Genomic DNA, 21,393 nt, shown 5'->3' with positions numbered 1-21,393 from the left:
GCCTGGGTGGCCAAATGCAAGCAGCCAGGGGAGGGCGGGCTAACACGACGCCCAGGGACCCCTGTCGGTCAGCACCCCCGTGGCCAAGTCGGGTGGGCGCGCGGCACAGCTCTGCGGCCAATTCACACGACTGGCTCCAGAAGTTACTGACCCTGACTTCCCCCCGGGGGGGCCTGTGAGCTTAAAACTCGGCAGGAACTGGATGCAAACTCACAACGGCGGCCACAGCACAGGGGACGAAGGGATCACCAGGGGACGCGAAAGGCTCCCCCGAAGCAGGTGGCTCAGGGAGTGGCTGCAAAAGGGGTGGGACAGAAGACTCAGCCGGGGTCCCACAGACCTGGACCCCCCCATCCTGGCTCCTCAGATGCCATGCTCCCTCCGAGACAGAGCAGGGCAGCCTCAAGAGTCTCAGCATCCCACGAGTTAGCTCAAAACGCTCCGGAAACAAGCTGAGCTTCTGAACTCGACGGCAGGAAACGGTGCAGAGATGTGGATGCCAAGCCGCTGGTAACAGCTGTGACTCAGACATTCTGCCTGCAGATCCCACACCTGGAGGTGGCGGCCACACCAACACACAGTTTGGGGGATGCAATAATGCCACGATGCGTCATGCAGAATAATGCCACGATGCGGAATAATGCTGCTGCTTCAGGGCTGTGAAGCAGGACGGGCACCTCTGATGACATTCAGAGAAGACTGTGCTGAAAGCTCCCTGGCGAATGGAACCCTTTGTTCGCCTCCATTGCAGAGGATGCGCTGTTCAGGTACTTAGTCCTCAAGGACACAAATCACCAAAACAACCGGGAACCGGCTAACTGAGAATTTAAGTTTGGTTTGAATGGCCCAGAAGAATAAAAAAGTAATCTAATAATGACGACGCCGTCAGTTTTCTGAGGATTTTTACCCAGAATGGTCACTAGGAAAGATAAATATTAGTAAAACAATTTAGGTTGAGGGTCCTACTCAGTTAGCAGAACCAGGTGCAGCCTCTCTCTGTCAAGGAAGGTCCCGAGCCGCTGACCCACAACCCTGCCTCCTGCACAGTACCTGCCCTACCACTAGGATGACCAGCGAGGTGTGTAAACAGGTGCGGGAGAGCGGAGAGCAGGGCGGGCAACTGGACGTCTAGGTGAGGGTTTCCCTCTGACCCTCCCACCCCCACTTTCAGGTGCCTTGAGGGGAGGCGCCCTGGCCTAGACCACGCGGTATCCTGTGTCCGCGCTGCCTGCCCCCCAGCAGCCACTGGGCACGGGGCTTCCAGCAAGAGCAGGAGGGTTCGCTCCCTCCACCGTGACCCGCCCTACCCCTCCATGGGGACACCCACGTGTGGACGGCACAGCCCAGCGGGCAGGCCTGGGAGGGGGTCAGGCGTGCTGTCCAGAGCCCCAAGGCAGACCGAGGGCACGCAGGGCTGGGAGGGCAAGAGCTCGGAATTCACCCAGGTGGGCCATGGGGCTCCAAGGAGCCTGGAGCAAATGTGAGAACGGACACGAAACTCCTCTGGAAGCAGGACAAGAATCCACAATCGTCGGGCTCCAGGTCAGAGACGGTGGTGGCTTGGAGGAGCCAGACATGGTGCTGCCCTTCCCCCACCCTCAAAGGAGAAACGGGGCCAGGAGGCCAGGGGTGCCGGACGACAGCGACAGAGACACCGGCCCCTCCTGCCCTCCCAGGTGCCCCCATACCGGAGCCTCCTCAAAGTTCTGAAACCTGGCCGTCTGTCCTGAACGGAGCTGGAGGAGGGCTCTGTGAACTCGCAACAGCCCGATGTGCGTGCTCACCTGTCTCGACAAAAGAATCTACAGGTGTGCCACATCCCATGCAACCTGTGACCAGTGACACAGTTCCCTTTAGCCTGTGGCCCCTCCTCCCTCCTTAGGCTGTCTTGCCCCCACTGGGGGCATCACTCACTCCCCCCTCTCCCGCTGACTTCCCAGGCCCCTTGCTCCTCTGTCCCCAGCACAAGGCGTAGCCAGACTGAGGGGCACCTCGGACGTCGTCTCGGCTCAGCCCTCCTGGTACCCCACCCTCACATCTCCCCTCTGCTGTCCCTCTGCTCTCGCCTTCCTCGCCCTCCAGAGTGGCCAACTTCACCCCTCATCGCCCAAGGCCCAGGCTGCACGCAACAGACGACCTCCTTCCCTGTGGAGGTGGCTATGCCTTTGAGCCTGAACAAGCGGCCACAGGTCTGGGGCCTGCACTAGTCTCTTTCCCTCCTAAGGCTCCAGGGTTACTGTTTGTCTGGCCGCCTGGAAGTGGCACAAGCTGGATGAGGCCAGAATGAGAGGTGGCAGAACAGGGTCTGCACAAGTTCAGATGGCCTCCGCCCAGTCCAGCAGGGCGGGCCTGGTGCAGGGGACCTGGGTCTGGCTCCGCGTGGAACCAGCGCCGGGCGGCCAGCAGGCATTTCTGGCCAGGCTGCAGGTACAGGGGATCATCGGTAAACCACCCAACCACCTGAGCTCTGCTCCTTTACAGCTTGCTACATCCGAACTCCACAACCTCACCACCCTGCACGTCCTGAGCTGTATGCAGAGCCTTCTGGGGGGGGGGGGGGGCCAAGGGTGGCGAGCCTAGGACCCCCAAGGACATCAAGGGCCTCTACGCTGAGAAAAGCTGGGGGCACTTGGCACTTCTCCCCGTGGAGAGCCAGCAGCAGCCCCCTCCAAGCAGGCCGGTGTCTAAGGTCACAGGAGCTGCCCCCGCCCCCAAGTTCAGGACTTCCCCCCCACCCCCGCCCCCCGCGGCCCGTCCAGTGCCCGTCCAGTGCCCAGGGACACACGGGAGATGCAGGCAGCACAGATCACAAACGAGGAAGCCTACAAGGTCTCAGCTTCTCCAGAAATCCCAGGTCAACACCGCTCCCAACTCTTCCTATACTTTTAGGGGGACCCCGGGGCCACGGGACAAAGGGCAGCAAAGGGGCTTCAGTCCCCTCACCGCACAGCTATAGGGATCCTTCCATGGCGACCGCTCCGTAGCTTAAAGGCACAGAAGAGGGAGGGCAACGCAGACCCGGACTTGCCCCCCAGTCGAGACCCGAGATGCCGAGCAGTTCCAACCCCGACGGCAACATGAAGTCAGGGTGCAGGCGGACGGTGCAAAGGCTACAGTGCCTGGTGGTCCAGCACCACAGTCCGTGCCAGCCACGCGCATGTCTACGCGAGGCAGAGCCTCCGCTGTACACGTCACACACGTGCTGCTTGGACCCTGTGCCCGTTACCAAGGTTGAGAAAGTCAACCGTGGGACGTCTCTGTGTGGTCTTCACAGCACAGCCTTGCCTTAACAAGGTCTGAGGTCACACTGCCTTCCCCGGCTTTTGACAACAGCTATATAAGCACTTGCTGTACCCTGAGATTCAGTGATGACAGTGACCTTCTGCAGTTCAATCGTGAAAATGTTGAGGTTTGTGATGTACGAAGATCCCAGGAGAGCTCGCAGTCACAGGGGGAGCTGAGAGGCACGGAGCACGGGCCCCAACGAGGCCGGCTGGCCGCAGCGACAAGAGGGGCAGGTGCTGGCTTTAGAGGCGAGTGGAGGGGCCCAGCAGGCGCCAGCCAGCTCACGGCATACCCCATCATCCCAGGATGGAAAGTTGGCCAGGGCTGGTGAGGACGTCTGGTGTCTATAAAAATATTCCTCCCGGGGGAGCCTCTGGAAACAGAGACTCCGAGATACTTTCATTCTTTTCCTTATTTGCCGCTCTGAAAAATAAGCTGTTCTTCCTATTCTGAAATGGAATACGGGTCAAAACCTTCTACAGCGAATAGTGACCCAAAGAAAAAGGTCACCAGACCCAAAATATTTCCCGTTTGGCCAGTGGCCCAAAGTAACTCTATTCTGTTTATTTGGTCTCTCTCCTGGGGGATAAAAACCTAATCCAATATACCAAATTGGCCCCTGTCCGACTAAGTTCTGCAAAGAGGCTGAGATGCAGAAAGCTTCTCGCTCCCTCTGGCGGGTCCTCCTGGACGCTGCCCCCTCCCCAGCCCAGGGACTCCTCTGTGTCCCCACGGGGCCTCACACGGGAGAAAGCAAGTGCCCACTCCGCCGTGTGTCTCCTGGGCGTTCACCCCACGCACCGGCCCCCAGCAAGGCCAACTCCGCAGAACGCGTGACTGGAAAGGCCTGAGAAGAACCAGAAACGGAGCTGAGTGGGGCTCAGGGTCAGCGAGGCTCCCCAGCAGGGTTCCTTCCACCGCCCAGGCCGGCTCCCTCCACCGCCCGCGTTTCACCGTCTCCAGCGAGGGAGAAGGAAGCGCGAGTCCCTGCCTTCACCCCGGGGCCTCGGCCCGAGAGCTTCTGCAACAGCAGCTGCTGGGACCACACCCAACACCTCAACAGGCCTTCCTGGGTCACGACCCCACTTATCACTCCGAGCTGAGGGCCACAGCCTCGCGCCACGGCCGGTCCCTGCCTGGGCTGCAATACCGGCAGTCACCCACAGCTGTTCAACCTTCACTTGAAGCATCGCTCAGTGCCCCCTCCAGGCTGACAGGCCCTGTGCTCGGCCCAGACCACAGTGTGTCCCATTTTTCTGCAGAGGGACCCAACTCAGAGGACTGGACACACACTCCCAGGGCGTAAATCCCATCCGAGCAGCTGGTCTTTAAACTCCTGCGCGTCTGCATGTCCTGCGGTGCACATCTGTGCCCACGTTCACTGAAGGTGTTTCCCGAGGACCTGCACGCCCCCAGAAACAAGGCCAGCAAGGCGAGGGGGAAAGGGAGAGGCAGGGACAGGATGCACACTGAAGGCCCATGACAGAGGCTGGTACAAAACGCTCAAGAGACAGAGGAAGGAGCAACTGAATGCACAGGTTTGTACACACTTCCTGAGGCCCACCCGAGGGAGCCCAGGATGTGTGCAAACATGAGGGTGCTTAGTCTTCCCCAAACAGTCCCTGAAGACGCTCCATCAGGAGTTTTAGCAACGCTTCTAGAACGAGTGAGGGGGCTTTTCACCCTCTGACGTCAGTCCACAAGCAGGGAGTCCACAAGACACCGCTTCTCAGGACACATATGAGGGCTGTCAGCCGGAAGGGGCAGTGGGGAGGGAGGGCGTGAGGGGCTCACATGGAGGGAGGGCCGTGGGGGGCACTTCGGGCCCCCCTTCTGGGCATCTCCTGAGAGACAGCTGCCTCAAAGGCACAAGGGAGACAGGCCTGGCTCCAGCCCTTTGGCAGCCCCTGGGCTGGGGCCCCAACACCTCCACCTGTGCCCCCTTCCCAGCCCCCGGGGAGGCGGGAGTCTGAGCTCACAGTCCCTCTGCTTCCAGCTCCCTGACAGAAAGATGGGACTTGGGAACAGACAAGGAGGAACAATGGTGGCTTACAGCAAATGGCCCTCTGTGCCCCCGGGAAGCTTCCCAGCGGGGAGCCCCATGCGCTCACTGCAAACAGACCAAGGCAGAGCGAGGCACGAGCATGCAGGGCTACAGACATACCTTGCTGTATCTGGAAAAAAACGCCTTTGAAGTACATTCTCTACCTAAGCCATCTTAAATCCTCTCCAGAATAAGGCAAATATAAGCCAAATAAGTTACAGCTGAAAAGGAAGCGCTTCCCCCATTGAGGCCCAATGAACACAATAACCTGCATTAACCTGCACGTGACAGGGCTCCTGCCCCCGCCCTGGGCCCCTAACCCGCAGGAGGACTGCCCATGTCCGCAGCCAGCCAGGAGGCGGCCCCTCAGCAGCAGCCCTCCCCTCCACGCCGCTGTCGTCCACCTTGTGCACACCTGCCCCAGCGAAACAGAAGTCACTGCCCTTTGCAAACTGCTCACACCTGCGTGCGGCCAGCCCCGCCGAGATACCTTCCCCGCCAGCTGCAGGGGGCAGGGTGCTCCTCGTGATGCTGTAGGGCTCCGCCTGCAGTATCCATCATCCTACACTAAGAATGCCAGAACAGCAAAGCGGCAAACCAGGTCCCAAGACCACTGCCGACCAAGGAAGCCACTGTCCTCTCCAGGCCGGAAGCACCGTCCCACCTCTCCCACTTCCACGAGCTCGGATCCCGCTTAAAACCACACATGGAGAGCACTGCCATCACAGGAGAAAGGCCTGCAGGGCTGGCAGGAAGACTGTAATAAACAAGCTATAAACTCAGCACACCTCACTCTCCCCTCAAGACTAATTTTAACAGGGAGAAGACATAACCACAGCTACAAACCTTCCCTTGGGGATATAGTTTACAGCATCATGATTCAGCTGCCCTGACGGCCTGACAGGTGAGGTCACCTGGGTGTGTCATGGGTGTTTTCATGAGTGAGCCACCATCAAACGGGTCAGGAGAGCCGGATGTGCACCTCGCCCGGGACCACTCTCTCCAGCCTCCCTCCGCCAAGGCCCTCCAAGCCCCCTGAGCCCCCTGACCACCCCAGGGCTGGCCCCCTTGTTAACCCTGCGTGGTGCATCTGGATTTCCAAATTCCTCCAAAGGAACATGGAACATTCCCAAGGCCAAGATGGCCGAGCTGGCTGAACAGCCAATTACAGGCAGTTAACTACAAATAGGAAAATTATGTATTTGGTTAAAGAGGTTTTTTCCTTTGGGGCATCTGATAAGTCTATCAAGAAAAGACTTCAGGCCGTAAAAGGCTCACTGTGCCACCTCCCATCACACCACCCTCCAAGGGCTGCAGCAGGTGCAGCTGGGCCAATGGCCGCTGGGCTGGGGGCTCAGACGGGCAGCAGCAGACCAGCACCCTAAGGGTCCCATTGGGGGAGCGAGCCATGGGCCCCTGGGCTCTTGTGCTGCCCCACCCCGTGCAGGCCCAGGCCCCTCCCAGCTCCCAGAATTCCAACCCTCCCAACCGGATCACAACTTGTGCGTACAGGCCGGCCACTCCCACGCCCCGACCCCAAGCTAGTCCCCGCCCCCGGCACTGGGGAACCAGCTCCCACCCAGGGAACCAGAACCTCACTTCTGTTCACAGCCCGCCCTATTCCACAGCTGCTGCCAGGACACGGAGCCAAGCGTGCCACACAGCCCAGCTGCCGGTCCCCCTGCCGGCCTCCTCCAGCACCACCTCCCTCCGCTCCCGCCCAGCTCGGCCCGACGTCCCTGCGCCCAGGAGTGCTGGCTCTGCCCCTGCACGAAGGCACACGCTCCAACACCCAACCCAGGAGTGGATGGCCCCCGGAAGGCCCGATTTCCCATGCGATCTCATCCCTTCCTCTCGGGAGCCGGCAAGTCTCTCCACAGATACTGGGTCTTCAACTGCTTCGTGCGGGTGCAACACTGCAGCTGAAACTCTGCAAGTACTTCCTAGGCGCCAATTACTATTGCAGATATTTTCTATATGTGCACTCACTCCATCCTTGCAACAGTTCAACGCGGTGAATACTATTCTTAGCCCCAATTTACAGACGAGAAAACTGAGGCACTAGAGGTCACTTGTCCAGAAGGATGCTAAGTGGTGGGCACACGGGAACAGCAGCCCTGCCAGTGGTACTGCCTCCCAGTGCTCTTACGAGCCAATCAACAGTGTTGCTAATGGGCTGGGAGAGACAGCAGGAATCAGAGGGGAGAGGCCAGAGCCCCATCCTGGTCTTGCTTCTTTGTGGGAATCCTCCTCCTCCAAATGAAGAGGTCAGGCAGGCAGCTGGACACGGGCGTCTAGAACCACGGCACACTTTGGAAACGTGGCGTGAAACGGCGCAGAGAGGCTGCTGGGTGGGAGGTGGGGAGCCAGCGAGGGCTGTGCTTGCTCCTTTCAAGGAAGAAATTAAAACCTGGCCTGATCAAAAGTCTTAGTTTAGGGCTTCCCTGGTGGCGCAGTGATTGGGAGTCCGCCTGCCGATGCAGGGGACACGGGTTTGTGCCCCGGTCCGGGAGGATCCCACATGCCGTGGAGCGGCTGGGCCCGTGAGCCATGGCCGCTGGGCCTGCAGGTCCGGAGCCTGTGCTCTGCAACGGGAGAGGCCACAGCAGTGAGAGGCCCGCGTACCGCAAAAAAAAAAAAAAAAATCTTGGTTTAAAACAGCCTTTACTTCACCTTTCACACACAATAACAACCATTAGAGTGAAGCACAAAGTCACAAAGATGTGATTTGACTTGTGGCTTCCCATAATTCTAATCTTTAGGGCTGCAGATGGGGTAAGAGATTGCTGAGAATTATCAGGAACTGCTGTGCTTCCTTTTCTGGAGAGCATGCCGAGGTGATCTGATAAGCGGGTGGGACTCTGGGTTCTTCCCCACTTAGAGGAGGTGGACTGGAAAGGATCACACGTCCTGTCTCGAGAAAAACTAAGTGGCCCAGTGGCAGAGGCGGGGAGGGGGGCGGTCCCGGGTGGCTCTGGGCTCTGCAGAGGGGGCCCGGAGGAGGCCGGTGCTGAAGGCCGGAGGAAATCCCAGGCCCTCCTGCTCTGCCAGGCAAACAGACTCAGGGCAAAGCAGGCCCAGGACACAGGGGCACCAACAGGAGCCTGGCCCTGCAGCTTCAGACCTAAGAAACACGCTGTCCCTCAAGTTATCAATGAAAAGGAGCTGGTGGGGGACTGGAATCCTAGACATCCCCCCAAAGAACTTGAAATAAAATACACATTCCTGGTGGCACAGTGGTTAAGAATCCGCCTGCCAGTGCAGGGGACACAGGTTCGAGCCGTGGCCCGGGAAGATCCCACATGCCGCAGAGCAACTAAGCCCGTGCGCCACAAATACCAAGCCTGCGCTCTAGAGCCCGTGAGCCACAGCTACTGAGCCTGTGCTCTAGAGCCCGCAAGCCACAACTGCTGAGCCTGTGCACCACAACTACTGAAGCCTGCGCACCTAGAGCCTGTGCTCCGCGACAAGAGAAGCCACCGCAATGAGAAGCCCGCGCACCACAATGAAGAGCAGCCCCCACTCACCACTAGAGGAAGCGCACGCGCAGCAACAAAGGCCCAACGCAGCCAAAAAAAAAAAAAGAGCAAAACTTAAGAAGTACACATTACGATATTAGACTCCGCTATACACATTACATACATATAAGGTGCATTATGTACAATATGCTATACTGTACAGTTCAATAATGTCATAACAGATAACTTGCTATAACACAACACACACACACGAGAGAGTATACTGTACTATAATGTTACACCTTATATAAATGAATACACCCCGTCTCACGGTACCCATGAGGGACTGGTTTCAGGGCTCCCCACAGGTACTCGAGTCCCTTACACTATAAAACTGCATGGTGTGGTCGGCCCTCCATATCCGTGGATGGGAAACCCGCAGGTGCGGGGTGGCCCGCTCTCCAAGCCACGGCCACATCCACCTCTGGGATTAACCACATAAGGGGCAGCGCTGGCAGAGGTCTAACCCAGCGCCCCTCTTGAGGACTTGGCACTAACACCAAGGTCCCGCGAGTGGCAGCTGTGAGCCTGACCCTTCCACCTCGGCTTAGCTTGGGCTGGGAATTCCACCCGCCACCCAATATGACATTGCTCAGTTCTCTTGGACAACCTTGACTCTTGGAGGCTCCTGCTGCTAATTTTAACTACACTACATTCCCCACAAAGTGAACGGGAGCATCCCAATGTCACTGTCACGACAGCATCCCACAGCCGCTCTAGCTGGCGCTCGGACCACGGCTCTCAGACTCTCCAGTGCCACTGACGGACCCCCAAGTACAGTGGGCCGTTACCCCACATCCCAGTCACAGCAGCCGGGAAACACCTCGAGCCACCACCCTCGGGGCTGATCTCTGGAACTGCCAATCGGGGAGTGCCAGCCGCTCCATGTGACAGACCAGGCAGCCCACCGGGCAGGGCCCTCTACCAGGGCCCGGGGGACCATACTCGGGGGTGTCAGGAGACCCATGAATCCTCCCTAACACACACAAAAGATGGTGTCTCTTTGCACTTTTGAGAGAAAGAGGTCCATAGCTTTCAGCAGAGTCTCAAAGGAATCCATGACCCCAACCAGGTGGAGGGAAGGAGGAGGGAAGTAGAGTCACTCAACTGCCCAGAGGGATTCTTGCTGTGATAGGGCTGTTACATCATCTTTTCATGATTTTTTAAAGTCAGTCTTTACTTTTGTAATTTCCTTTAGAATTTAGTTGAGCAATTTAGGTTCAAACAAACAAACAAAAAAGGCAGGTAGAAACAAAGAAAAGTAGAAAGATCAATTCTAAATTTAGGAAAACCGACAAGGGCCAGCCTAGATTACTGCGGAGCTGAGAATTTTCTGGAGCACACACACACACACACACACACTCACACACACACACACACACACACACACACGGTGACATCAGAAAGTAAAGATCAAACCACAATTTCTACAACTGATCCTAAAGGAAGAGACAAAAATACAAACCACTGTAAGTAAAACGACTGTCATTCTGTCAAACGAAATAAAGTCAGCCTGGCAAGCCCTGATGTCTGGACTGGAGTCCAGGATAAATGTTATTTACTTGGTTCGCCAGGGTGATAATGAGCTTGTTTTGAACCTTCTGTATATTGTATTAGCTCATTCATTTTGAAAAGTTACCCAGGACAGGGCAAGCTGGGGAGGCACGAGTGAAAACAGGTCAGCAAAACACTGGTCTCACATTTCATAACCAAACACAAGCTGTACTCCAGATAATACGTTAATCTGATCTGCACTTAAACGTGGGGTCTGGGCATTGCCCATCTCCCTCAAACCCAGAGAACAGTCCTGCTCTTCCCTTGGTGCCTGGCTCCAGAGCCGTCCACCAGGCGCTGGGACCACGGGGTTCAGACCGCGATCCAGCCCAGGCTCTCCGCCCTCTTCCAGCCCCTCACTGTACCCCCAGCGCACGTGCATCAGGGGGCTCAAGCTGCCCTCGAGATGCTCCAAAGCTACCCTGCACACAACGGAGCCCATCTGCAGCCCCGGGAAAGGAGAAAGCGGCCTGTGCACAAGGGGTCTGAAACCCACAAGCCCACTGGGGGGCCTGGGTTTCTCAGCGACACTGCCAAGACCCCAACTTACCATAAAACCCACAGCTGTCAGCTCCCACGCCAGGCGGCAGAAGGCAGGAGACTGGTCCCACATGCCGGCACACTCTGCCCAGGGGCAGAGCAGGAGAGCCGAGGGCACTGGGCTCCCAGGCTCCCGCCCTGACGCGTCACCACTGGTTGACCAGGGCCCCCTGTGGAAGGCCACCCCACCTCCTACAGACCCCTCCCCTCGCATGGCCCTGGTCACTGCTGCTCCCAGTGCCCCTCGGCCCAGGGGTGGCTTCCAGAGGGGCTGCTGTGGTCCCGGAGCCCTGCCCACCCCTTTGTATGGTCCTAACTCTCCTGGCTCTGCCTGTGGAGGCCACCTGCTTCCTGCCACCAGCAGGATGAGAACGATACAGCCAGAGTACCCCTCCATGACACTGACACACATGCGGTCACCCCGGGGCACGGAAGCTGGCAACGGCAAATCCCGCGACCTCCAGACAAGTATGAAGGAGGGACTCTCTGAAGTTCTTGGTCAATTTGTTATCAAATCAAGACAAAACCCATCAGCCTTGAAACTGACCCTCAGCTGCAAGACAGTAAGTAGGAAGTGCAAGCAGATTCTGAGGCCTGCGTGCCCTAAGGGCCCAAGGTACCCGTGACTCATGAGAACTGGGTTCACACACATACGTGCAGCCACTCGGGTCAGTGGCGAGGAAAACAGAACCCAAAGGCAACTCCACATAAACTGGACATGTAGGCCCTATTTAATGCAAATTAGCAATTCACTGTAAAGACAGCAATTTACTTATATCACACCCACAACGTGGAAAAAACGCATGGCGTTCTGCAAAGTACAGGATGGATCCACAAAGGCACCACTGCCGACGGCCACATGTGCTCCCTCTGGCTTCCAGGGGTGGCGAGGCAGTTATGCTGGGAAATGAACACTGTCAGTCCCTCAATCCCATTATTAAAGATAAGAATATCTCACTTCCCTGGTGGCGCAGTGGTTGAGAATCCGCCTGCCAATGCAGGGGACACGGGTTCGAGCCCTGGTCCGGGAAGATCCCACATGCCGCAACTAAGCCCGTGCGCCACAACTACTGAGCCTGCGCTCTAGAGCCCACGAGCCACAACGAAGAGTAGGTCCCACTCACCACAACCAGAGAAAGCCCGCGCAGAGCAACGAAGTCCCAACACAGCAATCAGTCAATCAATAAATAAATAGAAATGGGGATAACAACTCATCAAGGGCTCTTTTAAGTTTAAATGCTATCAGAAGCTGTGCGCGAAAGCTGCCCAGCACTCAGCAGATGCCAGGTCGGACGGAGCCCCTTCTCGTCCCCCCCACCTGCTACCCTGCGATGGGTTCCGTGGCAGAGAAACTGGTCTGGAGCAGCCACCTTCCCTCGGGGACCTGGGGGGTGTGCAGGCTTCACCAAGCAGATACAACTTCAGTCTCATCTCCTGAGCTGCCCAGGAGCCCCGGCCGCAGCAAGAACACGGGGACCCTGAGGAGGGGAGACTGGAAACCAGGCCAGGAGAGCAGCTGGGTGAGTGGGGAGGGACACGCTCTGACCAGGGCAGGGGGCTTGGTTGATCCGTGAGCAAACACACTTAAGCCACGTCTAATCCGTGTGCTTCGACGGGCACGTGCTGAAGGCAGCTCCTTCCCATCAGCCGAACCGCAGCGGGCAGGGCACAGCGGGGCCCCACAGATGCCACTTGTGGCACAGAGGAATGGATCTGAGAAGTTCAAGGACTCCATGCCGGCCAGCAGCACATCTTGCCCCGTCCCCGGCTCTGGGGCAAAGGCCTTGCCCCACGCAGCAGTCCAGGCGGTCAGGCTCCGGCGAGGGCAGCACCATCGAAGCTTGGCGGTGCCTCTTCCCCGGACACATCACTGTGGCAACCCAGGTGGGGTCGTCACTTATTAAAATAGATGTAGTTGAAGGGGCATCCCATCTCCACCATCCAAAGCAGCACTGCGTCCTCAGGCCCTGACAGTCAGGCTTTATTTCTTCCTGAGCCAGCTATAAGAGCCTCCACTTCCAAGAAGCCCTCCCTGAATAGGCTCACCTGAGGGTGATAATAATTACCTTGTGTGTTCGGCCGGCACAGTCATCACTCTTGTTTGTGTATTATTCTTCAGCCGTCACCTGTCTGCTTAGGCTAAAACCGCTTTTGCATCTCCCACTGTCCCTAGCAGATTTTCTAACAGAGGCATTCAATCCCGAGATAGAATTCCAGATGGACTCCTTAAGGCCTCTGGGCCTCAGTTTTCTCATCTATACACCGGGGATACCACCGCTCCCGTGCAGAGTGACCAGCAAATTCAGAAGTTAAATCGGGGCTTCCCTGGTGGCACGGTGGTTGAGAGTCCGCCTGCCAATGCAGGGGACACGGGTTCGTGCCCCGGTCCGGGAAGATCCCACATGCCGCGGAGCGGCTGGGCCCGTGAGCCATGGCCGCTGAGCCTGCGCGTCCGGAGCCTGTGCTCCGCAACGGGAGAGGCCACAACAGTGAGAGGACCGCGTACCGCAAAAAAAAAAAAACAAAACTGTTAAAACTCTCCCCAAACCATATGGTAGCCAGGCAGACGGCATGGCCTGCACTCCCTGGGCTTCCAGGCTCTCCCAGCCCCTCGAGACTGAATCAAAGGCCTATCTGAACTTCACAACCGCAAACTGCCACCTTCCACGGGGCTCTTCTTATCGGCGCACAGCCTCTCCGCAGTTGCTCAAACGGTCAGGAATTAACCAAGGACTGATAGCTAGCCGGTGACACTGCCCGTCCCTGAGCCCTGGCCAGTGGTGCCTCATCTACCTTCACCTCCAGGATGCCGCACAAGCCTTCCGTCTCTTCTCACCGTCTGCTGTGTTAGTGTGACTGCCACCGCCTTGTTCACTTGCCGAAAACATGGTCCCCATTTTATTTCGCGTTTGGTGAGTGTTAAACATTTCATTCTGTGGAAATGCACTGATATTTTCCACACGGAGTCACAGCACTGAAGAGAAAACCATGATCCCCAAACTTCAGAAACACCTATATTCATCTGGGTGGAGGCGACCCGCACCCCCAGGGCTCACGGTGCCATGCAGGAGACCCAAGACCTCGGGCCCAGCACCCCCATACGTGAGCTCCAAGGCTCAGCCGCTTACTGTGTGGCTTCAGGCGAGTCGCTTAACCTCTCTGTGCCTCCTTTTCCTCTCTAAAATGCAGCACAGACCCGGCCGGGTTGTTAGAGGATGAGCCGAGTGCTCTGCACAGGACCCAGCCCTCCATATGTTACTTCCCTGGGCCTGCTAAGTGCCAGGAACAAATATGCATTATGCTCCCCTGCTTCTAACACAGAGGCTGAAGCTCCGAGCTGTGGGCGGCTTCTGGGCCAAGGTCACCAAGTCAGGGATGGCACAGCCCCGGGCTCTAGGACATTTCTGCTGCAGAATAAGGCACAGGGTCCCTCCGGATCCTCTTAAGAATTAAGAACACTTTCAACATCTGAATAATTCAAGGATGAGCTAGCTAGACATGTTTTACACAGCCCTGAGCTTTGTCTCAGCTGCCCTGTCCCACTAGGCTCGCTGAGAACCTAGCCCACCGTCTGGCAAATCCAAGAAAAGGGCAGCCTCAACCCCACAATCCTCCCCAGCACCAAATCACAGCTGCCCTCGGTGGGCACCCAGAATGACAGAGAAGCAGCGCTGGAGGCCCCCGGAAGGCCCAGCTCCAACCAGCAGAGGGCCTGATAGGGAGGCTTTTTGTCCACCAAGCTTTTAATGCGACAGTTTTACATAAGTGATATTAAAAAGCCACTAACGGTGACTCTAGTATCCCAGTTCCCCCAGCACGACATGCATACTGAACCCCGCTGTGCAGGGTCACCTGGGCACCCTGATCTCCCGTGAGCAGCCCAGGCCTGTCTCTAAGCCCTTGTTGTAAGGGCCTTAATCCTTGATTTTAGCATCAAGGCCCAATATGCCAAGTGTAAACTGGGATTTGTGCACAGAGCTCAATGGAGGCTTCTCACCCAAACCCCCTCCACAGGGCGGGTGAGGCTGCACCGCCTGGCCCATCTCCTCACTACCTGGATACACCCCAGGATCCCTGGAACATGACCCCGCCTTCACTTATCTCTAGAAACAAAGGTTCTGCCTCACAATCTGAGGAACCATGTTGTCCACATTCAACGTTAAGCATTCCTAAGTGGATTGCTAACAGCTGGATCTGAGGACAAAAGATGGTAGGACTTGAAGCTGACCCCCATGAGCAAAGTCCACAGAGCTGGGCGAGCAGCCTTGCCCTTCTCCCCACCACGTGAATTAGCAGAGACCCCTGGCTACTCAGGATCTCTCGCAGGTCACAGGCTATCCCCCAACACCGCGTTCTACAGCCCTGGAGCCAAAGCACTTCCTGTTTCAGGGCGTGAAGGCAGAGCAATCTGTTGTTGTTTAATTACTAAACTTACTTTCCTATCCAATTTCAATTGGCTCTTAGGCTAAACACAGTAAGTGTCCATGCTTTGAGAGCATCTCCAGCTTAGCTAAGAGAACACCAGCCCAGGACTTCCAAGCAGCTCTGAGGAAGGTTTGGGAACTAACACCAACCTCACCCGCTTCTCAGGGAGAGAGGCCCCATTTCCACAAACCCCAACCTGTCAGGCTCCTCTGTACCCCCAGGGGCCCTCCCCCAGCCCAGGGGCCCTCACCCTGGAGACCAGCAAAGAGCGCGCTCTCCTCCCTACAGACACACTCACTGCAGCCAGAGAAGGGAGCCGGGCAGAGCAAGCTGACAGGATCCCCGCAGGGCGAATGAAAACCTCTTTAACTCAAAGCACTATTCCATAGGCTTCAATTTTAACCCAACCAAATAAAAACGCGTTGCCACTAACCAAAATGCGCACACTTATGAGCTGTATTGCCTTTTGCCCTTTAACACAGTCCATCTAGGAAACATGCAATCAAATATTCAAGTACACATGGATCAGCATGGACGCCACCACTAAGTGAAGTAGTGGCAGATCCTCTACCCCTCCATCCACCGAGCACAGTAAGGTAACAGAGCAGCACCGCACCTTAAGGCATGTGTGCAAACGCAAAGGCGCTCTCAGGGTTCTCAGGTGTGGGTGACTTGGAGAGTCTGAGTTCACAGATCCTCAGCGCTGAACTGCCTGTGACATGGCCGGTGGTGAAGTCCCAGCCTCAGTGCCCTCCCCCTCCACCAAGGTCACCTTCACACTCTCCCTTCCTCAGTCCCTGTGGTGGGGTGTAACTGGCATCAAGGACAGGTGGGTAATGCCTTTAATTGAGGCACCTTAAAGGGACCCTCCCCCCACAACCCAGCTAGCTCTTTAAGACACGCTCTGCCAATGTTTTTATTTTGTACATCCAGTAATTATCAAGATCAACAATACATTTCTGCTTCTGTGACCACTTTTGCACTGACAATATTTACAGTGACAAAAAATTCTTCTGGATTAACACAGCCTCACAATCACAGAAATGTTTTAAATTGCGGTTTATGTGTACTCTGGTGACAGAGAAGTGTGAACAATGATCGATAAAAGGCTTTCAAGTATCAAAGTGCGTGGCCTTAGAGTAAAATCCGGGAGGGAAAGTGGAGCAAACACAGGAGCTCAGGAAGAAATGAAGATGCACATGTTAAAACTGTTCAGAACACTTTGCTCCTTCTTTCAAAGGGTGATGGTAGGCTTTCAAGTCATTAGAGCGTTTCATTATTTTAAACGACAAGGAAAAAGTTTAGATGTCAACTTAAAAAGGTGCCCATAGTTTTTCAAAGTTATTTTACAGAACGTAAATGTCTGAAGATCTCTGCTTTAAGGCAATATACCTCTGAAACAGCCCCAACTTAACAGGTGATTGCAATGGTGAAAGTGCAGCCTTCCACACCCTCAGCTGGTGCCCCTCCTCCGTCCATGCTCTCTGGATAAACAAGTTCATCCCAAACCCCTCCCCTCGAGATAACTGATGGGAAAATATTCCTTTCTCTTTCGAAACCCAAACTCATCCTCTTTTGGATAAATACGTTTCCTTAAAATGGTGCCGAAAATGTTGGCAACGAGGAGCTTACTTATTGTTGTCTGGCCCTGCAATATCCAAGTGGTCGCTTAAAATCCTGCAGCGAGATCTGCACGTAAAAGTACAGCAACCACTACATCTGGACCAGAAATGCACTCTCTTTATCTGTATTAAGGGTTTGCTATGAATTTTGCACTCAAGATTTTCCTTTCTTTGAAATGGGAAGAATTTGATTGCCAACCAGTTCACCTGGCTCCAGGATTTAAAGACAAAACCCCAGGAGAGACCCTCCAGCAAACTCCAAAAACTCAAAACCAGCTGCGCCACATAATCCCAGGTTGGAAAGTACTTTTTCAAGGCGGCACAATAAAGCACCTCTCGGGCACTGCTTCAGGAATGCAGGTTTTCTCACTGCCAGCGAAGTCCTTCAAGAGGCTTGGGAGGATGCAAACACCAAGGACCCAGGTGGAACAAAGCTTCCCTCACCTGGGCTTGGGGCCAAGCAGAGTGGGGGGGAGTGAGGGCAAGGCAGCCTTGCTCAGTAACTTGAAAAGACTCTGCAAATCCTCCAGCTGTGGGAGGATCCCACCTTAGGACAGCCAGCACCCCAACCCTGCACTTGGGGGGCAAAATGCCCAGCACAGCGTGCGCCCTCATTGGGGGCTCCCTGCGGGCCCTGCTATGGACCCTGGTGACCTCTGTCTTGCGTGAGCTTCCAAACTAGCCAAAGAGGACTCAGAGACCTCTTCAACCTTGGGAACCTGTTTCCTTTCCCATCATCTCTCTCAAAAAGCTAGCAGTGTACTTAACCCAAGATGAGCGCACTCAACAAACGACCCAGACAGACCCACTGCCCATGCATCTGGGCGGCACATCCGCGTCAGCTATGGTGGGAACGACAAGTGTCCAGGCCCTGCTGCAGGACCCGGGTGTAAAAGGAACACTTAGTGCCACGGAAACAGCGGGGATCATGCTGTTGCCCCGCAAGCCTGTGGGTCTTAATCTTCTTAAAATGCCTCCTCTAAAAGTCACTTGCCAAAGGAGCAGAGACACAAAGCAATGTCACCACTGCCCAAGTGGCAGCGGGATGGAAATGACTGCCGTGAATACTGCTGTGAACAGAGGCAGGGAAGCCTCCTTTGCACCCACATTGAAAAGGTCCACAATCTCCCCGTTTGCGGAAGTGCCTTATTTCACAAAGGCTTAGTTAGCATTTGATACCCTTAAAAAAAAAAAAAAAGCCACTCGAAGCACATTTTGAAAGTTCCATGTTTAAAAAGATCCTTGTTCGTTGATTTTGGTGGGATAATTAAGCTGATGTAAACAAGGGGACCTTGTCCAGGCATGGGTGGGGGAGGGGTGGCGGGCCTGGCCTCGGCCTGGGAGCCCCTGCTCGGGGGTCCCCTCCCGCCCCCTCCTTTCTATGTGGCCTCTCTTCATCTGGGAGGCTTCTTCCCTCCGCTCGGATTCCCGCTCGGCAGAGCTGGAGCGCTCTCATGTCTCCTGGCTTGGAGTCGAGGCTGCCCTCCTAACGGGGTTTGCTGAGCACACCTTCATCAACGGAATTCTGCTGCGATTAAAAAAACAAAACATCTAGGAAACCGGAGGAAGCGAGTGTGGGGCAGCATCCTCGCCCGTCCTCAGTAGGGACACGGCTTCCAGCGCATTCCGGCTCCGCAAATTACAGACACGGGTCTGCCAGGGGTGTTCCCGAGGAGGGCACTGCAATTTGGGGTTGTATGCCACCTACGGCGCTCACCAGTCACCCTCACTCCGTGCCAGGCTGTTAGGTCACGAACCACCCCTGCCGGCTACACAGGTCCGGGCTTCCGGGCCCCACAGGACGAGTGAGAGAGGGCAGAGGGTGCAGACGACTGACGGGGACCAACCGGCGCCACAGGCAGCAAATGAGAGCAAAGCCCAGACCCCGGGGGAGCCCGTCCACTCTCCTCCCCACCCGCCCCTCTGACAACACGGACAAAACCAATCCAACACCAAGTAGCCTAAATGCTGGCTAAAATACCTGCCTGGGCCCCCTTCCTCCACTGGGGCTGGGGAGCTGCCACAGCCGCAGCCCCTCCTCCCCTGCAGACCTGCAGGGCGGGATCTCCCGGCTCCGAGAGGGCAGGGTCCCGTTCCCAGGCTCCTCCCGCCCCGTCCCACTCTCCAACAAGCAAAGTTGAAGGCAGAGAGGGCCCCAGGACGTTAAAAACTGCAAGCCGCCTTGGAGATCACCCAGTCCAATCTCTGCTCTGCTTTCACGATGCGACAAGGGCCAAGGCTGCAGCACGCATCTCTGCAAGGGAAGCTGGCAACTCTCACAGGCCCGGAGCCCCCTGGGCAGCCTCCCCGGGGGGACACCCAGTCCACACAACACCCGACACTAAATACCTCATATGCATTTCAAATGTATCTCAAACGATCCCCTTCTCCCCTTTACAGCTGCTGCCCATGAAAAGCAATTAGCCTGAATGGGACTGAAAGTCCTGATTTTTAAGACAACCTACTCCCCACCCTCTCCCCAGAAGCCCTGGTTTTATGTCTGCCTGGGTCTTCCCACCTGGGGCCTACATAGCTCCAGGCCACAGTCACTGCACCTCCCCACCTTCAAGTGGATTCTGCAAGATCTCTCAAGCACTGAATAAACTCTTACTCCTTCTTTTAATACATACTTCAGATCTAGCAGCAAAGTGAGAAGATTATCGCTGTTTTTTAAAGGAGGCTGGGGTCACTGTTTCTCATGCCCAGCCACTTAGTTCACTTCACCGGTAAGCCAACGCTCCAGTTTTTTTATATTCTTCCTTTTTCTCCTACTACAAGCACAAAATGGAAGAGATGAAAGATTCCCCCTGTGGGTAACCCTACCTGTCCATCACTGACGGGAGAAGCAGAGACGCTGAGGTGCAGGGAAGGGCAGGGCTCACTCACGTAATGCCGCAAAGATCGGCCTGGGTTTTCCCAGGAGAAACAGGCTTCGATCCGGACAATCATGTGAACCCACAACAACTGCTTCGATCACTCATCCCCTACACCCTCCTGCCGCCCCAGGCCTTAGGCTACGAGATGCCCCCCAAACCAGAAGCGACAAGGCCCCTTTTTGCGGGAGTCAACTGGGGTATCCAATGGGGCTGACTGGCTCAGTCTGACCCATCAGTGCCCCCACTGGAAAGGAAAAATATCTCACACTCCCTAGGAGATCAAGTGTGTCCCCCCCACACACACACACAAACACACACCTAGAATCACTATGAATGGTTAATCAGGAGGCTGTGCTTTTTTTTTTCAAACCACCGCCCCTCCCATTTTGACATACCTCCTCTGAAAAAGCCCTTTGCTGGAATGTGTTCCCCCGGAGCCCAGTCAAGAGCAACACACCTTGGGGAGGAATGGGTTAAGTTCAAGAGCTCGAGGAGGGCGAGGCAGGAGGGAAAGGGAAAGCGGTGCAGAGGTGCAGATAAAGGTGCCGGGACTTCTGCAGGGCAGGGGCTCTGGACCTGGATGCACCGAGGCACTGGCCCCTCTCCTCCAGGCACAGCCTGGCTGCGGGAAATAGAGGTTGTCTTCAAAGGGACAGACCAGAGGACAGTGCAGGTAAGACAAAAACACAGGCACAGCCCCGGGGGTCAGCTCGGAGTTCCAAGTGTGGAAGCCCGGCTAGGCGTGCTGAGGGCGTGCGTGTGCTGGGGGCAGGAGGGGTTCAGGCAAAGGGGACAGAGGCTGAACTCTCAGAAGTTGGCGACATCAAACCGAGGGCGCAGGGAAGGGTCGGGACCTAGGGGGCGAGGCGCCAGGCTTCCTCCGGGGAGAGTAACCCGAGAAGACAGGGGTGGGGGACGCTGAGGGATGCGACCAGGACAGGGTCCATGGGAAGGTGCACACCGCGGCGAGGGGCCCGGGATGTTCCAGGAGGCTGGAGGGACGAAGACGAGGACGGGCAGGTGCAGTCGGGGAGAAGGGAGAGGGCCAAGGACAGGGACGGGTGTCCGGGCGGGAGAAGGCTCCCGGCCATGGCGTGGGAGCACCCTCCCCGGGGAAGAGATGCCGAGGAGGGCCGGGAGCGGGACCCGGAGCTCGAGGCCGCGGCCGCGCGGGGGTGGGGTGGACATGGGAAGCAGCAGGTGCCGGGTGCCCAGGTGCGGGGTCGGGGGCGGCTGCCCGGCCGCTCACCTGTCTCCTCCGGCCGGGGCCGCGGGGCGGCGGCGCGGCGGGGCGGCCGGGCCGGGCCGGGCAGTGGCGGCGGGGGCGCGGCGCTCCGGGGGCGGCGGCGGCGGGACCCGGCGGCGGCTGCTCCTCGGCCGGCCGGCCGGGCAGGCGGTCAGTCAGCGATAGACTCGGGGTCAGAAGGAGCGCTTGCGAGGATGTGGCCGGCGCGCGGGGACAACGCCGCTTTATCAGGTCGGAAACAGCCGCCGCGCGCCGCTTCCGCTGACGCAGCGCCGGCCTGCGC

General features: G+C 56.7%; 1 protein-coding gene across 2 annotated transcripts in view; it reads right to left on the bottom strand.

Moving 5' to 3' along the window:
• The window catches only part of SLC45A4 (solute carrier family 45 member 4), a 71,445-nt gene extending 50,052 nt beyond the window's left edge, over positions 1 to 21,393 (bottom strand). The window contains exon 1 of one of the 2 annotated variants that reach the window (XM_089898665.1): positions 1 to 21,393. This exon is cut by the window's left edge and continues 18,590 nt beyond it. The gene's annotated coding sequence lies outside the window, so the exon portion shown is untranslated. The other variant, XM_022555215.2, reaches the window with a different exon arrangement.

This window comes from Delphinapterus leucas, chromosome 17 (genome assembly GCF_059928025.1).
Source record: "Delphinapterus leucas isolate spDelLeu-1000000601 "Yukka" chromosome 17, BTC_Dleu_Yukka2, whole genome shotgun sequence".
Taxonomy (NCBI): Eukaryota; Metazoa; Chordata; class Mammalia; order Artiodactyla; family Monodontidae; genus Delphinapterus; species Delphinapterus leucas.
Note: the sequence above shows the minus strand (reverse complement) of the source record. Positions and strands in the feature narration are given on the sequence as shown.